Genomic DNA, 11,304 nt, shown 5'->3' with positions numbered 1-11,304 from the left:
GACCATAGTCTGGCCAGGGCTCTCCTAATAAAGAGAGAGACTTTAGTGAACTTAGGATGTTGCCAAAGGGCGAGTGCTGAAAGATGTTCGCGGCAGTGAACTCCATAACCGGCGCCCAATCGGATTTGATTGGCAGGGGCGCGGGAGGTTCGGAGTCCGGAGAGGAGTCTGACACCTTGGAGTCACGGACTTTGCAAAGGACAGGATGGTGTTCGGCTCAATCGCCATAGAGATTGTAGCCCCCGAGGCGGTGTCCAGCCACTCGTCCTCGATCGACGAAGTCGGCTCTGAGCTAAGGGTCGGAGCGGACGCTGGTGCGGCCTCCAGGGTACTATTCGGCGGCAGAGCTAGATCATACCCATCGAGACAGTGTGGCGCGCTTGGCTGTGGCTCGAATCCGTCGAAGATCAAGTCTCCGCGGATGTCAACCGTGTAGTTCAAACTCCCAAATCTGACCTGATGGCCAGGGGCGTAGCTTTCAATCTGCTCCAGATGGCCAAGTGAATTGGCCCGCAGTGCAAAGCCGCCGAATACGAAGATCTGTCCGGGGAGAAAATTCTCACCGTGGACCGCGTCGTTGTTGATGATCGAAGGAGCCATCGGGCCTAAAGGTGACGACACAGAGGAACTCCCAATGAAAGCACCAATGTCGGTGTCAAAACCGGCGGATCTCGGGTAGGGGGTCCCGAACTGTGCGTCTAGGCGGATGGTAACAGGAGACAAGGGACACTAAGTTTTTACCTAGGTTCGGGCCTTCTCGATGGAGGTAAAACCCTACTCCTGCTTGATTAACATTGATGATATGGGTAGTACAAGAGTAGATCTACCACGATATCAAAGAGGCTAAACCCTAGAAGCTAGCCTATGGTATGATTGTTGTTCGTCCTACGGACTAAAACCCTCTGATTTATATAGACACCGGAGAGGGCTAGGGTTACACAGAGTCGGTTACAATGGTAGGAGATCTACATATTCGTATCTCCAAGCTTGCCTTCCACGCCAAGGAAACTCCCATCTGGACACGGGACGAAGTCTTCAATCTTGTATCTTCATAGTCCAGGAGTCCGGCCAACGGTGATAGTTTGGCTATCCGGACAACCCCCAATCCAGGACTCCCTCAGGCGTTGTTATACTTCAAATACAATAATTGCAGGACAGGTTCTTGCCTTACCTCTGTAGCGGCGTTTCGACCCTAACCGCCTTCCTCTTGAGCCTGCCCGATCCGGACGTCTGTGGTCGACGGGTCCCTAGGGACTCGGCCCCGCGCTCCGGCCATCTTCTCTACAAAAACACGACACTTCAAGGGTAAGGCATGGCATCACAAAGGAGTCCTCTTCGGAGGATAGGGTTTTCGGCTTGGCTTACGCGCGACGTAGGTAGCAGTCCGGGATAATCGGCAGTAATAGCCACTGAGGCGCCATCACAGCTCGCCCCATAAAATATCCCGTCGACAAGCTCCACGGTCATATCCGGATCTTCTTCGAGACCTGGATCCAGGGCCCTTCCGAGGTCCTCTGGCTGCGGGGAAGGGCTGGAGATTCCTTCTATGGCCCTCCTCAGCTCCTGCTCGGAAATATCGAGGCAGGTAATCTTAGCAAAGAACGCCACAATAAGTGAAGCGGGGAAAGGAATGACGACTTACCCAGTTTGGGGGGTTGTACATGGAGAATCTGTCCCGCGGTTTGATGTGAAGGAAGTCTTCCTCTTCTCCTTTGTATAAATCGGACAATATCCTTGCCAGAGCAGTGGCGAAGTCCGGACCCTTACGGCCACAGCGGGTGGCATCGTCTTCCCCATTGAAGTGCCACATGGGCTTGCCCCGATATTGAAGCGGTTGCACTCCCCGCATTATGCATATTGCCATAACCTCGACTATCGTCAGTCCGCATTTGGCCAGTAACTTTATCCTGCTCATCAGGAAGTGTATTTCCCTGGTATCCTCCTCTTGGGGGCCTCGGGGGCGCCAGTTTAGACGTGTCCTCGGTGGGGCGTTACTGAACTTGGGGAGACCTGTCCGGACTAGATCCGGAAGGGGAACGTCATCAATGTAAAACCACTCCGAAGGCCAGTTCTCTGGTGCCTTTTTGGGAGTGCTAGATAGGTATCCGGTCTCGGCAATGCACCATACTTCGGCCCCGCACACTTGACATAAGGATTCTCCCGGGTTGCGGGGGACAAGGCAGAACAACTTCTTCCATAAACCGAAGTGAGCCTGGCAGCCTAGAAATAGCTTAGAAAGAGCAACGTACCCAGCTATATGTAGTACGGAGGTGGGGGTAAAATTGTGCAACTGGAGGCCGTAGAACTCCAGGAGCCCGCGAAGGAACGGGTGGCTAGGAACCCGACGCCCCTTAGCAGATGTAGGATGAGGCATATTCGCTCCTCTGGAGACGGATTAGGAGATCCCTCCGCTTGTTCACCGCCGTTATAGGTGGCTATTCCGGCTCGGACGAGGACCATGAACGCCGGTGGGAGAAACCCTTGAGTTTGTAACTCTATCAAACGGCTATGAGGAACTGAACACTCTTCCCAGTCCCCCGGCTTGGGGCAAGGAGAGCGAGCAGAAGAGCTGCAACGACCGGCCATGTTGGAATCGTTTTTCCGGAGCGCTCTGTTGGATGCTTGCTCGAGGGGGAAGAGTGAGGTTTGGATCTAAGAATCCCGGTCTCTTCAAATAGACGGCTAGCCCGAAGGATCGGGGTTGGCAAATGCAAAAATGCCTCGGCTCCCCGCATTCGCTCGACACGTGGAAATGGTCATTATTAAGGCGCTGAAGCCAATGAGTGCATCATTGATGAGAAGCCAGACACTATTCGTCGTAACAGGTACTTTGGAGTATTCGGAGAAGGAACCCGCCTTGCAATGCCAAAGACAAGACTGCGCGCCGAACTCATCGTCATTGAAGCCTGGTTCAGGGGCTACTGAGGGAGTCCTGGATTAGGGGGTATCCGGACGGCCGGACTATATACTTTGTCCGGACTGTTGGAGCGTGAAGATACAAGACTCAAGACTCTGTCCCGTGTCCGGATGGGACTCTCCTTTGCGTGGAAGACAAGCTTGGCGATTCGGATATTGTATTTCCTTCCTTGTAACTGACTCCATGTAAACCCTAGCCCTCTCCGGTGTCTATATAAACCGGAGAGGTTGGTCCTTAGAAGCCCGATCACAATTACAATCATAATCATCATAGGCTAGCTTCTAGGGTTTAGCCTCTACGATCTCGTGGTAGATCTACTCTTGTACTACTCATATCTTCAATATTAATCAAGCAGGAAGTAGGGTTTTACCTCCATCGAGAGGGCCCGAACCTGGGTAAACATTGTGTCCCTTGCTTCATGTTACCATCAGCCTAACACGCACAGATCGGGACCCCCTACCTGAGATCCGCCGGTTTTGACACCGACACCTTGGTCCTGCAGTTGGATTTTCTCTTGTTTTTTCACTCACAGTAGCAACAATGCATCTTGATCCAGGATTTGTAGCTTTCACATTATCCAAATGATCTCTCAGCCTCTTGTATTACCTCTTATGATCTCCAAGCACAATCTCCTTTGCTTTCCTCTTTGCTCTCCATGCCATCATCTTGGGCACCTCAACACCAAACTGCCTCTTTACCTTGTCAACTATAGCAGGTACAGTAGTGTTGGGGCTGATCTGATAGTTTCAAGTATTTTGTTGCCAAGCCACTTTGAGGTGATCCTTGTCTTCTCAGATTAAGTGGGACATGTGTGCTCCAATATCATCTTCTTAATGCAGAAAGTGGGCTCATTACTGATCTTTGTTGCAACCATGTGGAACTGACAACCCTCTCCATCACAACACACTATTATCCTATCACTGCAATTTCTGTGATATTTGTATCTTCTAAGTTGTTTCACATGCAAATTCACAAGAGCCTCTCTAAATTGGTACACATCTCTGAAACAAAGCCTGAGCTAGAATTGCTGCTCTGGATGCTGCCTGTTCTCATCATACCAGACCCTGGGTGGTCTTTTCTTAGCTCTGCTCCTTCTACCAGAGGGGATTATAAAGGACATTGGTTCATTGCCATGATCATCGGCTTCAACGCCTATATCATCCTCTTCTGAAGATGGATACTAGTCCTCATTCTTGATTCTGTTAGCACTAGAGTGGGACCTACTTGTATGCCCAGGCCTCTTTATCTTCTTATCAACAGGCTCAGCAACTGGAATCTCTTGACAGTCATCATCCTCTTCCTCCAAGTCTATGTCATATAAATCTTCAGGGTCCGTGTCCCCTTCACAGTGTGTACTGCTCATGTATTGAGGTCTATTCCTCTTAATGTTAGAAATTGTTTCTTTCTTTCATATCACTGTCCACTTTCCTCCTCTGTTCTTCTTCTCTAGCTACACTATCTTCTTCTTCATACTCCATGGAATCTGATTCTTCTTCTTCTGCATCTGGGAGGTCTACATGAGCTACAAAGTCTTCATCAAATACCGAGTCATCATCTTCATCAGATGTGTCCTCATTTCCTGCATGCTCCTCCTCATCTGTATCAAACAGGAAATCTGCATACTTAACACTAACTTGAGTGTTAACCTGCTGCAATGCATGATACGTCTCCAACGTATCTATAATTTTTGATTGTTCCATGCTATTATATTACCCGTTTTGGATGTTTTATGGGCTTTACTTTACACTTTTATATCATTTTTGGGACTAACCTACTAACCGGAAGCCCAGCCCGAATTGCTGTTTTTTTTGCCTATTTCAGTGTTTCGAAGAAAAGGAATATCATACGGAGTCCGAACGGAATGAAACCTTCGGGAGCGATCTTTTTGGAACATACGCAATCCAGGAGACTTGGAGTGCTTGTCAAGAAGCAGCCGAGGCGGACACGAGGGTGCAAGGCGCGCCCTAGGGGGGTGGGCACACACCCCACCCTCGTGGGCCCCTCGTGGCTCCCCTGACCGACCTCCTTTGCCTATATATACTTGCATACCCTGAAAACATCCAGGAGCACCACGAAACCCTATTTCCACCGCCGCAACCTTATGTATCCGCGAGATCCCATCTTGGGGCCTTTTCCGGTGCTCCGTCGGAGGCGAAATCGACCATGGAGGGCTTCTACATCAACGTCAAGGCCTCTCCGATGAGTTGTGAGTAGTTTACCACAGACCTTCGGGTCCATAGTTATTAGCTAGATGGCTTCTTCTCTCTCTTTGAACCTCAATACAAAGTTCTCCTCGGTCTTCTTGGAGATTTATTCGATGTAACTCTTTTTGCGGTGTGTTTGTCGAGATCCGATGAATTGTGGGTTTATGATCAAGTTTATCTATGATAAATATTTGAATCTCCTCTGAATTCTTTTATGTATGATTGGTTATCTTTGCAAGTCTCTTCGAATTATTAGTTTGGTTTGGCCTACTAGATTGATCTTTCTTGCAATGGGAGAAGTGCTTAGCTTTGGGTTCAATCTTGCGGTGTCCTTTCCCAGTGACAACAGGGGTAGCAAGGCACGTATCGTATTGTTGCCATCAAGGATAAAAAGATGGGGTTTATATCATATTGCTTGAGTTTATCCCTCTACATCATGTCATCTTGCCTAATGTGTTACTCTGTTCTTATGAACTTAATACTCTAGATGCATGCTTGATAGCGGTCGATGTGTGGAGTAATAGTTGTAGATGCAGGCAGGAGTCGGTCTACTTGTCACGGACGTGATGCCTATATACATGATCATGCCTAGATAATCTCGTAACTATGCACTTTTCTATCAATTGCTCAACAATAATTTGTTCACCCACCATAATACTTATGCTATCTTGAGAGAAGCCACTAGTGAAACCTATGGCCCCCGGGTCTATCTTCCATCTCATAAGTTTCCTATCTATTTTATTTTGCAATCTTTACTTTCCAATCTATATCATAAAAATACCAAAAATATTTATCTTATCATCTCTATCAGATCTCACTTTTGCAAGTGGTCGTGAAGGGATTGACAACCCCTTTATCGCGTTGGTTGCGAGGTTCTTGTTTGTTTGTGTAGGTATAAGGGACTTGCGTGGAGCCTCCTACTGGATTGATACCTTGGTTCTCAAAAACCGAGGGAAATACTTACGCTACTTTGCTGCATCACCCTTTCCTCTTCAAGGGAAAACCAACGCAGTGCTCAAGAGGTAGCAATGCATTATTTTCCTACTCTGCATCTACCATCTCTGGCTCAATTGGGTGATTTTGTGTCCCAAGAAGTAACTGACATGGTGGAGGAACTGATTTTATTGGCATATAGTTCACACTTTCTTGTGTACCAACAAAATATGATGAGCCAACATAATCATCTGTTGTTTTGTGCACAACATCTGACTCATTAACAGCAAATACAACAGGTGGGTCCACTGTTAAATCTACAATTGTTTCATCTGGGTCCACTTCTTCATGTTTTGCATTTTTGTTAACTGGTGCTTGCTTTATATCTAACTTCCCCTTTTTAACATACAAACACAATGTCTGACTGCTTTCAAATTGCTTTATCATCTCATCCACTTCAGTGTTGTTTCTGATGACAGTAATCCCTTGCAGCCCTGTTCCATCCTTCCTCAAGTAGCAAATATTGTCATCACTTCCATATCCATTTCTGACCATCACATTAAGCAAACTGCCATAACTGATGTCTCTCTCATACATCTTCACAAGGGCATCATCTTTAGAAGGAAACTGAAAATATAATGACCATGGCTCCTCAGGCCTACAGAACACAAAACAAAATAAGACTCACAAAATAACAACATTTTCAATATAGTGGCACAATAAAAACTATGACATATTCACATATAAAACAAAGTAACAGCAATAAGATCTAGGACACAAGAGCAACAGATGCAGTAAAAACTATGATACATTTAGTAATTCGGAATAAAAACAAAGAAAAAACTGCATTTTCATCTAGGCATGAGGAGCTTCCTCCCCCAATGAAGCAGTATTGCTAGAACTAACCCTAGTATCCTAACTAAGCAGTATTGCTAGAACCCTAACCCTAGGTTTTTTGCACTGAATTTGCCTGGGTGGAGATGGATGCAAGGGGGTACTTCCTCCCCCATGAATCAGCTGCCGCCGACGCCTTCTCTGCATCCGCAGCAGCCTTCTCTGCCTCCTCCGCATACTGGGACGGCGGAGGCAGGACAACTTTTCCCCAAGCCAGCGTCGAGTCCGAATCGCCATCAGGGTTGGGGCCCAACTTGCCAACAGGGTCGCATTGTGGGCGACGGCCATCGGAAGAACGATCACCGCCGCCGGAGCCGTCGAGACCTTCTCTGCCATCGCCACCGCCGGAGCTGGTCGCCATGAGTAGAGCGGGAGGAACAAGCGGGAGGGAAACTGAATCGGGGACTGGAGGAGGAAACGGCGGGTGCGTGACCTAATACACGGGTAGTGAAACGGCCGTCACCCGCCGTCTAACGTCGTCCGTCAACCCGCGCCACGTCGACCCGACAGGTGGGTCCCACCTGTCGATTTCGCTGTTTCTGCGGCTAAAACAGCCAATTAGTGCTCTGTGTTACCAATTAGTCTGAAAACTGGTGGCATTTTGTGACCCGGCTCAAATATGGTATCGACCCTGTTACCCTAGCTCCAAGTGTGGTGGTTTTGGGTAAATAACTCTAATTATTCTTGCATATATTACAGGTGTGCTCAAGTGGAAAGACTTAATTGAAGAAGAATTAGGCAGTTAAAAATTGGATTTGGGGAGGGGGGGGGGGGTTCTTTAAAATTGGATTTGGGGTACGTAGCCTTTGTTACTTGTTAGTCTATTCATAAGTCTACCGTTTCCACGGTTATCGTACCTTTGCTGTCGTGCTTGTCTGCGTTACCCTCTGGTTTCTATTTCTTTCTTTTTTCTTTTCTTTTTGGGAAAATGATCAGATCTATTAATAAAGATTCATCGGAAGTATAAAGCACCTCAAACATAATAAAAATTACATCAAGGTCCATCGATCACCGAACGACCATTGCTGCCGCTAGAACGAGCCGCCAGCGCGCCTCTGTCGCTGCTCCCATACCAGTGCCAGCTTGAACTTGTCGATGACAGCTGGGAAGTTTTCGTGCACGTGCCCCAAAGGACCATTGCCCTGGAGCCGGAATATGATGCTACTTTCTGCAGGTAAACATGATTAAATAAGACAATACTATTTATGCTTGATTGTTTAAATATTGTGTATAGAAATATTTGGTTCCCTAATAAAATTACCCTTTTCCCCTTAACTTTAACATGAGTTCAAATTTGATGTCTCACTTTGAATATAAGGCAACATTGGCGCTCAACTTTTATCAACAAAATAATATTGAATCTATAAGAATAGAATATCACGACTCATCGTTGCGTACTCATCTAAACTTGCTAAGACCATGTATAATACAAGGTGTTTAGATAGGTGCTTGTAAAAATTAACCGGTTTTTGCTTAAGCATTGGTGATTATTTTCTCTGCTATACAAATAAGGGTTGAGCACCTTGCATTGAACATGGCTTAAAGCATGCTCTCTCAATCACTCTTTCCGTATCTTTGCTTGTGTCTATTCATGTATTTTTGGGTCATAAGGCAATTTGCTAAATTTTATAGATAGCTAATTCCAACAACTAGCTTTGATATGGCTGTGTGCATCATATTATCCGGAGTTTTCCCCTTCTCGAAAAAAACAATAAGTAGCTTTCATAGAAATTTTCGTCTAATTTTAGCAATATGAGGTATTATTTTTTTGAAAAGGGGATAACCGGGCCTCTGCATCGTACTATGCACACATTCATTTTATTAAGAATGTAACAAGACCAAATATACGAGGAAAATATATGGTGTTTGTTGTAGTCTGTTCGGGCAATGGTTTTTGAACTGGCTCCAAATGGACTGAAACAAACTATGTGGCAACCTACCACGCGAATACGTCAGTTCTGGTGGTTTCGAGTGCGTTTGGAAAATCCGACCATCTAGGACCGTTTCTCAGGCGGCATGGTCGAACATTTTGTACACTCAAAATTTTAGGCAATCAATAATTCTAGGTACATAACATGAGAGGGGCGAAAATCTTCTACGTGTAAGATCCACCAGTTCCTATGATAAATATTTGAACATTAGTAGACTAATTCCTCAAAAAAAACATTAGTAGGTTCATCACTGTCAGCAACTACGTCTAAAAGATTTCCTAAAGCAGTGAGGATTTTCTTGTAGACTATAAGCAACCGATTCCTCTTACATGCATCACTATTTTGTCAGAGTTCTCACATTTGATTTTTACCATATTTGCGCCTTTTGCTTATTTAATTTATATTATCGCAAAAAAATTGGTTGCTAGTTGCAGAGCTATCGTGATTTGAGGGATTCTAGCAATCAGAATGCGTAGAAGAGGGGGTTTGAATTACTTTTCGTATGGGGGCGAGGCTAATGCAAAGACTACAAGACGAGAGAGGGGGAGAGAGAGAGAGAGAGGTTTGGGGGAAGAAAATTATGGTGGGTGAGACGATAAAGAGATAGAAATAGTGTGTGCTAGTAAACTTTGCATGATATAGGAGTGTGAAGATATTTAATTGCAATGTGTTGATGCGAAATACACCTTCACCGAATACTGAAGTTTTTTATCACTCAAATTTAACAATGACACAATGTAAATATAACATGTAAATACATAGATATATCACACATATGTACTGGGACAACCCTTGAAAATCGACACACACTAAATGGCATGTAGGACGTGAAATGTGAAACATACAACATGAACACAAATACTTCACATAGGAGCTGCCTGAGTGATCTAGCGACTGGATCAAACATGAAGAGTGCGCCACCGCCGAAATGACGAACACGCCACCATGCGCATGGCAGACCTATGCTGATGGAGGTGGTGCCAGGAACGGCATAGGCACGTTGAATGTTGGGATAGAAGGCATCGGAGGCAGTGTCACCTTGGGCATGGAAGGAATGGCGGGGTGGTGTCGGCCAGGTGGCGTGCGCCATGGCACGTGTGGCCGCCGAGGAGCGCGCACGCCATGATCACGGCTAACAAGCTCGCATTGGAAGCCATTGCTCAGTGCTAGCTAGTAGTTTCTTTGAGACGGTTTAGCTTCGTGCGTGGGTAGTGATTGCAACTGCAAGGCTGTTCTTGCTCTGTTACGAGTTGGGATGCAAGAACATGGGTCAATAACAGCCAATATATAGCCTTAACTAAGTGATTAATCAGATTGGTTGTTGGCCAACACAGCTTTCTCTAACTTTTATTGGTGATCGAAGTGCCAGCCGAGGAAGACCGGAGAGTGGATGCACCTGCATGGCTCGAATTTTCTCCGTATTGGTGTGGACTGTGGAGCTGGTGGTGCAGGGCTCCTATTTTCTGCTCCTTTCCACCCGGCTGTTCCTGCAGCCTGCACCGCATCTTTTGCCTGTGCATTGCTAATTTTCAGGATTCGCCCGGAGCTCCGCCGCCTTGTGTTGTACCTCTGCCTCTGTTGTTGTGCTTGTCCGCGTCATCCTCTATTTTCGTTACAAGAGGTGATCGAACATCCAAGTGGGCCGCCCATTCATTAGGATTGGGTCACCCCACAAACAACGAGTTCTTTTTGAAAGAGCAGTGACCCATCTTTTTTCTTGCGGGAAAACTTTGAATTTATTCGTCTTTAATCATGGCAGTACAACCAACACAAAAAATAATAAAAACTACATCAGATCCGTAGATCACCTAACGATGACTGTAGCACTGAAGGGAGCCGAAGGTGCACCACCCTCATCCCTCCCTCCCTCGTTGCAGTCAGGCAAAACTTGTTGTACTAGTAGATAGTCAGAAAATTGTCGTGCGGGATCCAATGTGAAGACACACGAACGTAGTCGAAAGACGACCGGATCTGAACAGATCCACCAAAAACAGATGCGCCGCAGACACACCTCAACACGCCCGCCGACGATCTAGACGCATCACCAGAACGGTGGCTAGACGGGGAGAACCTTATTCCATCTTCGGGGAGCTGTCGCCGTCTTACCTTCTTGAGGAGGACTCAAATCCTAACAAAACTCAAACATCTGAAAACGAAGTCCTGCCGCCGGCAAGGACCGGGATCCACTGTGCCCCAATGACCCTAATGCCACAGGAGATGAGGTGTGCCGATGGCAACACCAGCGGGAGGCACAGGAACCCTAATTTTTTGGAAGGAGGCAGGGGCTGCATATGACCCATGTGTTTACGTGGCTGAGTTTTCTATATACTATTTATATTTTGATTAGTCTTTGAAACAATATTGTACTCGTTAGTTTTCATACTAATACACTCATATTACATCATAAATGGTAGTAAAATAAGGA

This window comes from Triticum aestivum, chromosome 5B, assembly GCF_018294505.1.
Source record: "Triticum aestivum cultivar Chinese Spring chromosome 5B, IWGSC CS RefSeq v2.1, whole genome shotgun sequence".
NCBI lineage: Eukaryota > Viridiplantae > Streptophyta > Magnoliopsida > Poales > Poaceae > Triticum > Triticum aestivum.
This window is presented reverse-complemented; position numbering follows the sequence as displayed.